This window comes from Anguilla rostrata, chromosome 7 (assembly GCF_018555375.3).
Source record: "Anguilla rostrata isolate EN2019 chromosome 7, ASM1855537v3, whole genome shotgun sequence".
NCBI lineage: Eukaryota > Metazoa > Chordata > Actinopteri > Anguilliformes > Anguillidae > Anguilla > Anguilla rostrata.
This window is the reverse complement of record NC_057939.1, coordinates 45,876,447-45,889,078: the sequence shown is the minus strand read 5'-3', so window position 1 is coordinate 45,889,078 and position 12,632 is coordinate 45,876,447. Positions and strand designations below refer to the sequence as shown.

Sequence of the window (12,632 nt, the reverse complement as noted above, 5' to 3'; positions counted from 1 at the left end):
ACCCTACACTGTAATCTTCCTATAAACAAACACTTTCTGTGAGGTAGGAGAAACAGCACGCTTGTTGGGCATAATGCGTTGTTTTACATCGGTAGAGCAAATACTGTTTACTTAGGCATGCTTTGTATAGTCTACCGCCATCACGTTATTTCATGTGGATAAAACAATTGAGCAAACATTGAAAAAATGTGATGAAATGCGGTATTAAAATAGCCAGTATCGTGTTTAGAGAGAAAAAAGTGAATGGAGAACTGGTGTGGCCGTATGAATGGAGAGGTTATACTGGAAGCCCAGAAAGTGTCAGAATGCTTGAGACAAAAATCAAACTGCCCCCTTAAATTCAGATCATCAATTTAATTAATCTAAAAACGGCATAGCCTATTTATACCTCTAGACCAACCCTTCGAGGGAAAAACCTCAGCAAAACATTGCTAGAATGAAAACAAGATCAGAAATGAAAGTGGTCGCGGGCATAAACACTTGCAAGAGGTCGTTTGGAAAACTCTGCTTCCAGATGTGATCTTTGCAAACCTGACTCCCAGTAGCTTGGTTTCCCTGGAAACTGCATCCCCGCAGCTTGGACCAGGAAGTGAAACCAAAACTGACAGTGAGAGACAGTAATCCATTTGTCTGTCAGAAGACAACCATCTCTACAGTGTCCAACAGAAAAGGTGTGTAACAGGCTCTGGCTCAAAATATGAATTTGAAATGCTGTAACTCCTTAGATGCTGGTAAAATTAGAAAACAATACCTTGTATCCATGGCTTTCAAAGAAACAAGTTACTGGTCAAAATAGTATTCGTTAAAATACGTGTTTGTTTTAAAACTGTTCTCTGCAGAAATTTGCTGTCTAAAGTATTTGAAATTAGGTTTTTAATCCAGGTGTGGTGTGTAAACCCATATCACACACAGAAGCAAGGTAACACAAGCCCACTACAGGAAAACGAGGCCATTTAAACCTTCACCTGCCCCCGACTTCAAACCTTTAAACCAGGGCTACTGAACTGGTAGACTGGAGGGCTGAACATGGCCAGTGTATTTTGGCTCTTTACCATACAGAGAAGAAAAAAAAGTATTAAAGGTTTTTAAATAAGTATTATTTAGAAGCATCAAAATATTTTGTGTCCAGGCCTGCATCTGCACTGTAAGAACACCTCCCACTGGTGACAAAATAATTAGCAATAGCTCTGCGCGCATCTGAAGAAAGCTTCTACTGAGTTTAAGCCTACACATGTACACATTGACCATGCTTTGTTTTGAACAGCATGTGGAAAAGGAATGACCCGTGCACAAGCAGTTGAATAACACTGCTTTAAACAGTCGGCCCTGCAAAGATGCACATTATCTAGCATTTGGCACTACTGGGACAATCAGAATTTTTCCAAATGTGTTCTGTTTTTAAAAGACTGACTGTAATGTACAAAATAACCAGGATAAATTTCCAAGAATGGGTATGTCTCTCACTTGCACAAACATTGGGATTCTGCAAATAGGTTCAATATATCCCCCTAAATTAGTACTGGTAAACTAAATAAGGAGCAGCAATGATTAAACTCAAAACGACCTAAAAATGAGCAATTTTCGTCTTTGTTTTTTATAAACAAAGATCACGGAAAGAAATGATGAATTACACACAGACATCCGAGGCCTAATTTTTTGAGTAGTCTCATCATCTCACAAAGTCACACAGAAGTCATTTCTCTGGTTTACTTTTCCAAATTTATCCGTTCACTAAAGAGAGAGCCTCAGTCAAGGAAAGCCTTGCTCACATTAGAATCAGAGGGGGAAAAAAACCAGCGTGGAATGAATTACAGTAGCAGCGAGAGAGAAATGTACATGTCCTCCCCTCCATTCTTTCCATTAACAAAGACCTCTGCCACAACTCAACCTACACTAAAAATAAGAGTTCGGCATTGGGCGGCCAAGGGGTTTTTCTTGTTTCTCGGTCGGGTCCTCATTAAAGCGTGGTTCTCTCTGTCCCTCTCTTTTTCTCTTGCCCTCTCTCACACACACACACATACTCACACACAACTGTTTACGTTCAACAAAGACAACTTCAAATGGAAAAAAAAAACCTCATTTTATGTTGTCTTTTATTTCAATGACCTTCAGAGAGCCATCTGACTTTTACATATATAGAAAATGTATCTTTTTTTATAAATATATTTGAACCATTGAGGCTACATGTGAAACAAAGGCTAAATTACTGGTCTGGAACGTGGCTCTGACAACAGGCTGACCCCACGGTGCGGTTAGTCCCGGGTTCGACTGGGGAGAGGTGAGGTGGGGAGAAGTATTTGCGTGCCACTGCCCATGTATTTGAAGACTCTGACCACGGCTAATTTGAACGTGTCATTAGAAGAGGGTGAGGGGAGTGGGGTTGGGGGGGTGGGGTGGGGGGGGGGGGGTCTAAGGATCTGAGCTTGGACAAGCAAAGGCTTTAGGAAGCCACAGATTCCTGAAGACATCGGCTCCATTATTTTGTTGTTGACTGCAGTCGCTGAAAGATTCCAAGGGTAGCAGTGTGAGGCTTTTACCATTCTGGGTGACCTCTGTAGTTATCACCTCATAAATCTTCCTTAACCCACCCACCCACCAGTGACTCTCTGTTTTTGCCTCAGAACCACACTATTTCCCTCACTGACTCCACCCTACACCCCCTAACACCCCCCCAACCCCATACACACAGTTACATATGTGTTTTCATAACTTTTGTACCTTTTAGAAGAACTCCCTGTTACTGCTATTTCTCTTCTACATCTTCTTAAAGTGTTTATATTAATAAAATGCATACTTGCTATTTACTTAAATTGCTTGTTTTACATACCGTCAGCTCATACAGGTGGACATTTTCAGGTTTAGCACCTTACCTCGGTGCCACATACAGGAAGTGGGTTTAACCTCTGTAGGTCACAGAAAAGGCTGCAGCTGGTTGGTTACGGCAATACAGGTAGCCTATAAGGGGCTGACTGTAAGCTTCTCTCATGAGCACTGATTTTAATACTCCAGAAAACAGAGCATGTTCACTTAAATTATCAAACTAAAGCAACAGTAACCACTGCTGAGAGGAGACTTTTTTTCTATGGCTTTTAGGATCAAACTGTGAGGTCTTCCCCTGTATTTTATTTATAACCATTCAAAATCACCGCACAATTAGGCACACAACACAGTGCATCACTGCTCCACGTGTTTACAGCTAGCTAACCCAAGCCTGCTAACAGTTTTCTAACCCAAGGGCAGTGTTTCTGTTTCTCTCTCTCTCTCTCCCTCTCTCTCATTACTGTACAGTCGTATGATATGAGCATGCATATGAATAACACAGTGACAGCGCGAGATTGACTTGTTTACTGGAAAAAAGCACCGACCACACTTCCTCCCAGGGAAACACATCACGCACAGTGGAACTCTTACCCACGACAAAGGATATTAATAGTCACAGCACAGCACAAAGATCCTTTCAAAAAATTATTTCAGGGTTGGGGTCAGTTGCATTTGAACATTTGTGACATTGCCAAAACACAAACACACACGCATGCACACACACACACACACAGGGAAATGAATGTCAAATTATTTATTTGACAAATTACATTTCCACATCATGTAATCTTAGGTTATCCACAAGAGTGACATTGAGAGGTGTGTTTTTTATGTAAATGTGTTTCACAGCCATTAATCTCTGGCTGGTAGAAATTCACAGAACACAGGGACATGTGAGACAAGGTGTCCCAAATGGGACAAATCACTTTTGGCTTAAATCCCTTTACCTCGCTCCTTTCCCGATCACAGAGTCACACACAGCCCCCTGTCCAACACAGTTATATCCCCATCAACGCCAAACCTATCCATCTCTCTGGCAGTAACCTTTTTTGTGTACCCACTGGGCTAAATGAGTCAACATAGCCATAAATCCTTGGGAAAGACCATCCAAGACGTCTGAGCAAGACATCCAACGACTGTGGGCTCACCAGCAAACAGGAGAAACCACATGTAGTCGCATGAAGACTAATCAGCGGTTTATCCAGCTGTACAAAACAAGCACTTTCAAATTCAAACTGATTTTAAACAGCACCCATGCAGGGCGGACTTCTGGTCCAGGGTTGTAAGAACAAGATTTTTGGCTGTCCACACCCTGCCTGACTTGGATCTGATGTAGAATTGCTAGAATCCCAAAGGTACAGTGCTATATATGATTGGCCAGATTGCCTTCAGAGTTAGGGGAGGGGGGTCCAGTTACTTTTCAATTCGCTCAGGACAAAGCGTCTGCTAAATACCACAACTGTAAATTACAAATTGTTACAGCCAGTCAGGACTAACGGTCATCCTTCACTTAGAATTCTGGGCTTTGGAGTCAGACCTCAGACCTCGGCAGTTCATCCATATTCCTGCTGCACTGTAGTGTACTGACCCAGCCCTTTAAAGTAAAGGGTTCCATTTTTATTTTAAAGGACATATCTACTTCAATGAAAACGATAGTGTTGTTCTCATAACTTGTTTCACACAATGCCAGACCCACAGTCTGTATCAGAGGATAAGCTACAATGCTTGAAAATGGTCCACCGCAAGGTATACCATGTTCACTGTATAATACACATAGTAACATCGCATTCAAAGCTTTCTTTCCTTCCACTCCAAATGATGAAAAGATGAAAAGAACTCCCTTTATTTTTACACAATGTGAACAAACAGTTCCACATTCTGTGACGTTATTTTTCATCGGTGGCCGAGTGGAGGAGGAGCGGGGAGAGCCCGGCCGCACTCGAGACGGGAAGGCTTTGTTCTTTTGTCGGGAGCGCCGGAGTGGAATGCGCTCGTTCAAAGGGGTTCTAAATCAACCGACAGACGGCGGAATTCCGCAGGAACAAACGGGGCACGAGTGATGGAGTGGCGTCGGTTACAAAGGGGGCCGAATACGGCATGGTCAACAGCCATACGGTCCACGGTAAACGCAACCCAACTCCACAAAAAAAGGTTAAATATTAACTGCCCTGGCTGCACAAAAAAACAGGTCCAAAACAAAAACATACTGACATATTTCGCCGCGGCTCTTTGAAAACTGAGGAGAGACCCGCCGCGCGTTTCTGAAAAGCAAATCTCCAGGCATCAATTATTGCCTGGCGACGCTGTTGCAACGTTTGTTTTTTCTCCCTGCAATCATTCAGCCTTATTTGCCAGCTTCAAAGACTCGCGTGTTCATTAATATCAGAGCAGAGGCACAATGTCTTGCGTGTTTCAGTGGATATTAGAAAGTTAAACAAAGACATGCTGGTGTACAAAAGAAAGCTAGATGCAAAACAGGCAAGCTCTGCCAATTCTGAAGAGAGACTCTGACTGCAACTAATGCCCAGTATTTTGTCTCTTCTAGTCGGGGTGGTGCTTGGGCGTTCCTGCTTTCCATAACATCTGAACTGTTAGACAAACTGGAGCAATCTGAACTCTCCCATTGGGTTGCATTACAGAGACGGTGGTTTGGAACAATTGGTCAAACATTTCCCTTCCTTGTCCTTTTTTGTTAGAAGACGGCCAGAACTAAGTTGCAAATGAGCCGTGTGTTTTTATATTTTGTTGTTTTCTCTCAAATCATCACACAGGATCTAACAGTTCTAGCCAGGCCAAACCACCACTCATCCTGATATTCGGTGCCGAAGCTCAGACAAAGGAGGGCAAGAAGACTTAACGACTTAAATTCTTATGAATAAACTGTGCAGGGATTTCCCATAACTACAGCAGGACTTGCAGAAAGTAGGCTATACTGTTCCCGAACAACCTGGTTACAGCTTAAACCCCAGTACACAGAAATTCATTTGCATTTTAATTGAACTACAAAATTGGCACCTAGCAAGTGGACTTGTACTGAGAGTATACAAAAAGACACTGCGAAAACAGTGTCAACTCAAACGGAGGGGCATTCACTGTCCTAAATTATGAACAACTTCAATGCTACTCCTTTAGCCTAAGTTGTATTTTTTAATATAGTCAAAATGTAAAATCATAAAATTCTATTCTAAACTGGTGACCAAAAGGAGAAGACTGGCATAACATTAGTCCTCCCATTTGCCATGTTAAAACTAGCTGCAGATGAGATTAACCTATGGAAACTTAACCATGAGTCCAATGTACAACAGTCAAAAGATTGCCACAGCATTCAGTGTTACTTAATATACTGAAGAATTGCATGTATATGAGGTTCTTGACGTTTTACATCATTCCATGGGAATGAACACAAGTCAAAACACAAGCACAAACACGCATGTGCGCACACACTCACAAAGCAGCACAAAAAAGAGATGATAGTTCTTCTTGGGTGAAGAACATTCAGTGATAATGTCATCTGCATACAACACAGCACTGTTGTAGGAAATCTATGGAACCCTCTTCAGAAAAAAATGATTCTTTTGCTTTTCTCCATAGGGGCGCCCTCCACTGGTAGGTGTGAAAAGCATGAAAGCTCCTTGATCGAACCATGTTGCCTAACAAAGAACCCTTGAACTAGTGCCCAGAGGCACTGCCATGCTGAAATAGGAAAGGGCCTTCCCCAAACTGTTGGGGATTAACATAATTGTCCATAATGTGATTGTATGCTGTAGCATTAGAATTTGCCTTCAGTGGAACTAAGGGGCCTTCCCCAAACCTTGAAAAACAGCCCCAGACTAAGGGTTGTCCAGATACTTTTGGACATAGTATTCCTTAATAAAAAGTAGGATACTACCTCAATCGCTGTTTGCGGACAGGCGGCACACGGGCATTCATCCGGTGCTTGAAACAATCCTTTGCCGACTGCAGGCACACAACCGTTAAGTCAGAACCCTTTTGAAGTTCAAGTCAAGAATTTCATCAGACTTTGATAAAACTTTAATAAAAATCTTGGCGACAGCTTTCGTCAGTTCGGCTCTGATAGTGACACACCACTTCACGGTTCTTGGACACCGTCCTGGGTTCTTGCGAGTTAGAGAGACAGCCAGAGCTACTCAGTTTGTTAGGAACTTCTTCCCTGAATATGCCACATAAGTAGGGAGCCTACTAGATAAATATCGCGGAACTGTAGCTCGCAAGCTAGCCGCATTCATTAAATATTGGCTGAATTAGCAAAACTGTCATCACTGGTCAAAGCAACTCTCAAGCTACACGTGTTCCTGGCTGGTAACTATCTATCTAACTAGCCAACATGCTGCGTTTTGCTGCAGCTTATTAACCACTGTTACCACTTAGACAAATCTTTGAGGCAGCCAAACAGTCAATCATTATCAGGCAAGTTCTCTGTCCTTGATGTGTAAAGCACTGTGTAGGGTACAAAAAAGCCATTTGTACCTGAAGTCTTGTTCTTGAAACGTGTCCGGTATGCAACACTCTCTGTAATTACTTCATTGCGCTTTAGGTAGGTACGCTTCCTAGTACTCAGCCGTCGAGAATTCATATTTACGTTAACAACTTCCGCTCTATTCTCTGGGCTTATGTTGGACATCGCCAGAGAGAGGGCTGGACAGAAAAGGCAGATATGATTTTTAACGAGTTGCGCGAAAGTGTGGAAGTCTTTCATAGCATCCATATAGGTCCACCAAAACTATTAAAAAACCGAAAGTATTTATAAATTTGAAAGCAACAAAAATACATATGAAAATAATATTAATAATAGTACAGGTTGTATGACATAACACTTGAATTATGTTGATAAAATCTTGGAATGCCCCTAATGTTCTAAGGGGATATTTTCAAATAGGCCTAATAAATTGCATTTTTTTCCTTTCATTTCCTGACGCCAACCCATAGTGTTTTCATGTTTTGTTTGTCCATAAATTAAATGAATAGGCTACAAATGGAGAACAGGGCGCCAGGTCCTTGGCACGAGCTGTGGTACGATAGCAGTTGCCTCCTAAAGAGGCAGTTTTATTCCCAGGGTCCGTTTTATTGACTTTCATGCATTGTGTAGCTTGTTGTCCCATTTTTGTTTCAGTTTTCCTGTTGCTATACCCACCATAGATCTAGCCCTATTTGGATCTTTCATCTTACACAGCAGTGGCATTAGTCCGGTTTCTGCGTTGCATAAGCCTACGCATATTTAGGGTGAAGGGGGTTTGGTAATAACACCAACGACCGCCGTTTATAAACATTAAATCGTGAATAAAGAGGAAATAAATCAACTTTAAAATGACATTCTTGTTAGTAGCGGTATTGACCGGTGGTTCCCAACCTTAGTCCTGGGGCCCTCCTGTGCACCCTGGTTTTTATTCCAACAACAATTGCAATCCCAGAATTTAAATAAGATGGAATTTTTGTTTTTAATTAGGTGCTTTTCGGTGCATGAAAGAACTTAAACACATGTTCAACAACCTAATCACCTTATTGTTTCGCCTCAGTCTTTAATTTGATCTGTAAAATTATTCTTATATCTCTTTTTCTGCAATTGTTCGCAAAATAGCAGAGTAAGCACAATGTGAGCATGTGATCTTTTTTCTTCATGGCATGCATGGCTACTTCTGATATAAAGTGGCTTAAGAGAGTAAATAATCCCCCGAAACATGAAAAGCACCTAATTAACAAAAATGAACAGCTTGTTAAAACCCTGTGATTGCAAATGTGGTTGGAACAGAAACCAGCATACACAGGGTGGCCCCAGGGCCAAGGCTGAGAACCACTGGTATAGACTATATAAAGATGTGTATGCTTTAAATGCGCATGCCGCAATCTTATGCATTTTACACTGTGCGTTAATTTTACGTGTGAAGTGTTCTGGACAGGTGCCACCTCACGTCATAACATCGGTGTGTAATGGCAGGCTGAAACTCAAAACAGGACGGGATCCTTGACTCGTACTGGTGTGGGGGAGTTTCTCACGTCAGGCTCCGTTCCCCTGCGGTGGTCACTTGGAGATAGGAGGAACAGCCGAGGCCGAACAGTCCGGTCTTCGGGGACGGAGGACAACGGGGTGTGAGCACCGCCAAAGACAAAACAACCCCGGCCGAAAGACGCAACAAGCCCCCGGAGCTGGGCTCGGAGTCGCAGCAGGAGACACGTCGGTTTGGCGTTGTTTTGGAACACCGTCGATTCTATCAGTCATTTCGACGAGCGCTGGGTCTTTGCCCAAGGGTGGGCCCGTGGAGCAGCAGTGGTGGCAAGATTATTATCTCCCAGGTAGACAAGCATGCTACAGAGTTCAAAGGTCATATATATCCAGGTTTTAAATCTTATTCTGGTTTTGTGATGCAGGGTATGTGATTGACACTTACTTTGAAGTTTGTAGTTAAAAGTCTGCAATATAAAGTCTTTTTTTTGTGGTTAAAACGCATATATTCAATTTCAGAACCCAAAAGGCAAATGTGTTAGCCAACAAAATCATCTGTGGAGTAACAGGCCTACTGCAGAAGTGTTTTAATGTTTCAAATTACATTTTACTAGAAAGTCTGTAGTTTCTTTTTTTCTAGTGGTATTCTGCATTATTGTGTCATTCAAAGCGTCTGTTAGCCTGTCATCTATCAAATACTTTAAACAATGTACTCTTATGAAGAAAACATTTGTGTAATATGACATATGACAGTTATTAAGTTTGTTTAAGCCATATATTGTTTGGTAATTAAATAATGTTAAAGCAATTGGTGACACACCACATTAAAAAAGCAATTTTTTTGGTGTCACTACCTTTTTTGACTCCAATGTTTCCCCTGCAGACTGCTGTTCTGTGCCATAAGTACTGATTTATTTACAGACACCTTTATCTAGACTGACATACAGATGTTACATTTTTATATACTTTCAGTATACACAGCTGGATAACTTAAAGAAATAATGCAAGCAAGCGTCAAGCTCAAAGGCACTGGGAGTTGAATCTACACCTCCTGATTTACAAGCCCAGCTTCCTAACCACCATGCTACAGTGTTACTTAGGGATGGTTGTCAGTGCAAAGGATGATGGGAATGATGTGAGCAGACACAAGCATTTTGTGTAGAATTTGGAAGTATTCCTTATAGGCAGATGTGAATAATGACTGAGATATAGCTGTGACCAGTCAAGCCTGCCACAATAAACTTTATTCAACAAGGGCATATGAATAGGACAACTCCACTAATAATAATAATAATAATAATAATAATAATAATAATAATGATGATATTAGTAGATATATAAAATACATATTTTTAGTCTTTCTCTACTCAAAACACTTCACAAGTGATGAAAAATGGAGATGTAGAAAATGATCTGAATATAATATATAATCAAAATAAAGGATAAAGGACTAAAATACTGGCTGGCTGCAGCTAAGCGAGTGGAGGTCACTGGCTGCTCTTTGATGACAAACCCAAGGGCAGGTGACCATGCTGCTGCTGCACACCACGACACACGGAGTGGAAACAGCAGCAGTGAAGCCCCCGCTCTGAATATGCATGAGCTCGGCGGGCATTTTGAGCCCCCGACCCTCTGTCCCGAATCGCTCGCTGTGTGCTCTGGCGTTGGGGCTGAGCTGGGACCTGCGGAAGGCCAGCTAGGTCCCCAACCCTAAGTTATGGATGGTCACACTCTGGGTTTATCGTGCGTTTCCCCCCTTGGCTGAGGTGGAGCCTCCTGGCTAACGGAGTGAACATCTCGAACCCGAAACCTTTGCGAGAGCCGTCGATCCGCCCGGGAGCTGAAACTGGAAATGTGATTTTCTGCGGATTTCTTAATAAATTCCAAATTGATGCCAGTTTCATTTTTCATGTATATGTTTTTTTTAATTCTTACTCTGGGGCTTGTTGTTCCCTGTTCACTGCCCCCAAAATGAAGCTCTTGTCATAATTATTCATGAAGAGAGGAACTCCGCTCCGCGCCTGCCATCTAATGGAGCAGCAACAAAACAGCAGCGGGAACGCCAGGCAGCAGTCAAAATCAGACAGACAAGAAACAGGGCAGGCCTGCGGAAAAGATTATTCTGCTGAGGCCACTTCAAATGGTCTATTTACTTTTAATTTTGAATAAATTTGCTGATTTTCAGGCAGTAAAAGACCTACTTTAAACTTCTTTAGTCTTCGCTGTTTTCCCAGAGAGGATGGATAAGAGTACAGTTAATACACCTTCCTCTGTGGTCGCAAACTTTCACAGTAATGAGCCATCCCAGGAGGTCAAAACAGTTCATAGACAAAGGTCATAACTGAACACTAGGAATCCACACGCTCACAGAGCGAGAAGAAAACATCTAATAACAGAACATGACATCTACCATGCAGAGAAAACCTTAAGGACAGAGAAGAAACAGAAGAGGTTAAAGCAACTGTCTTCTGTCATAGACTTCTGAAAACATTTTGCATGTGTTTATGTGTCTAGTAATAAGAAACAGTGGTTTTAAAATATATATATATATCTAAAATTAAATATACCAGAACTTATTTTTGAAAAAGTACACAGTATAAATCAAAGGAGGTTATGTTGATGTTATACAATGCCCTTGTTAGACCGTACTTAAGAGTATTGTGTGTCATTCTGGGTACCACAGATGCCACCAAAAACACAGAAGGGCAACATTGGTTCCTGGTATGAAATTCAGAAGTTACAAGAAATGACTCAAGCTAGCCAGTCTCTTCAGGTTTACCTATAGTACTTGAATTGGAGGGAATTTAACTGAGGTTCATGAATCCACATAAATATCAGGATGTCTTTTCACAGAGTTGTCCGCATGTGGATCAGCTGGCCAGACTATGTAGTAGAGGCAGAGGCCCTCGAGGTGTTCAAGTCTAGGTTTGACAAAGTTCTGGATACTCTTTAGTCTGTAGGTAAATGGAAAGCCTAAGGAGGCTGTTCTCCTCATTATGTATTCTTATGTTTTTAAGTTCTAGATGAACTGGATGACCTGTTCTCCTCATTACGTTTTTTTTTTTTTTTTTTTAATGTTCTTATGTTCTAGTTGGGCAGAATGGCCTGTTCTCTTCATTATGTATTCTTTTGCTTTTATGTTCATCTGAAAGTTCACTTATATTCGCTGACATGTGTTGTGGTGAAGTCTCCGGAAGGCAGCCAGGATAAACTAAGCGTGCCAAGGGGTGCACGAGAGAGTCAGGGCTTCGCATGCCTCTGCAAATTCGGGCATTTTGGAAAAGTGCTATATAAATACAATGATTCATTCATTCATTCATTCAGTTGTTCCCTCTGACACAGGCCCCAGGAGACCTGGGCCACGCCCCAACACCCCAGCGTGGCACAGGTGCAGTGAGGGGCTGAGACCGCCAAGCTTTACCGTCATGTACCACCACACTGCTGCCAGTTAGACAGGATCCTTCTCTGTGGCTAATTTTACCCAGCATGCTCCACTTGACGGCATGCAGGCATTCTGGCTTTCCGCTCGCTTCACAGTCACACCCACTCCTCAGGGTCTCTCTGCCTTTGGTGGGGTAGAGAGGGTCATGGGGCCTGGCGCATTCAGGGAGAGTAGAAGGGTCACTTGGTGCCAGCGTCAGGGGCACAGGAGAGGAGGGTGTTCATTTTAACAAATAATGTCATGAATGAATGAAATCTTTGCTTCCAGAGACTTCGGTTATTTTAGGTCATTTTATATCATCATTAAAAGCCCCACAAACCCACTCCTCTGTTTCTTCTCTAGTTTAATTTAACTCAAGTTTATAAACTAATTGGACAGAAAATGATCCCACTGAATCCAGGGGAAATTTTT

The 12,632-nt window shown here is 42.0% G+C and overlaps 1 long non-coding RNA gene across 1 annotated transcript in view; it reads right to left on the bottom strand.

Annotated features, from left to right (window-relative positions):
* LOC135259846 (uncharacterized) overlaps positions 1-7,404 on the bottom strand; it is a 50,274-nt gene extending 42,870 nt beyond the window's left edge. Inside the window, exon 1 of the long non-coding RNA XR_010331399.1 lies at positions 7,309-7,404. This is a non-coding gene — a long non-coding RNA (uncharacterized LOC135259846). The remainder of the gene's footprint in view (positions 1-7,308) is intronic.
* Between the last annotated feature and the right edge of the window lie 5,228 nt (positions 7,405-12,632).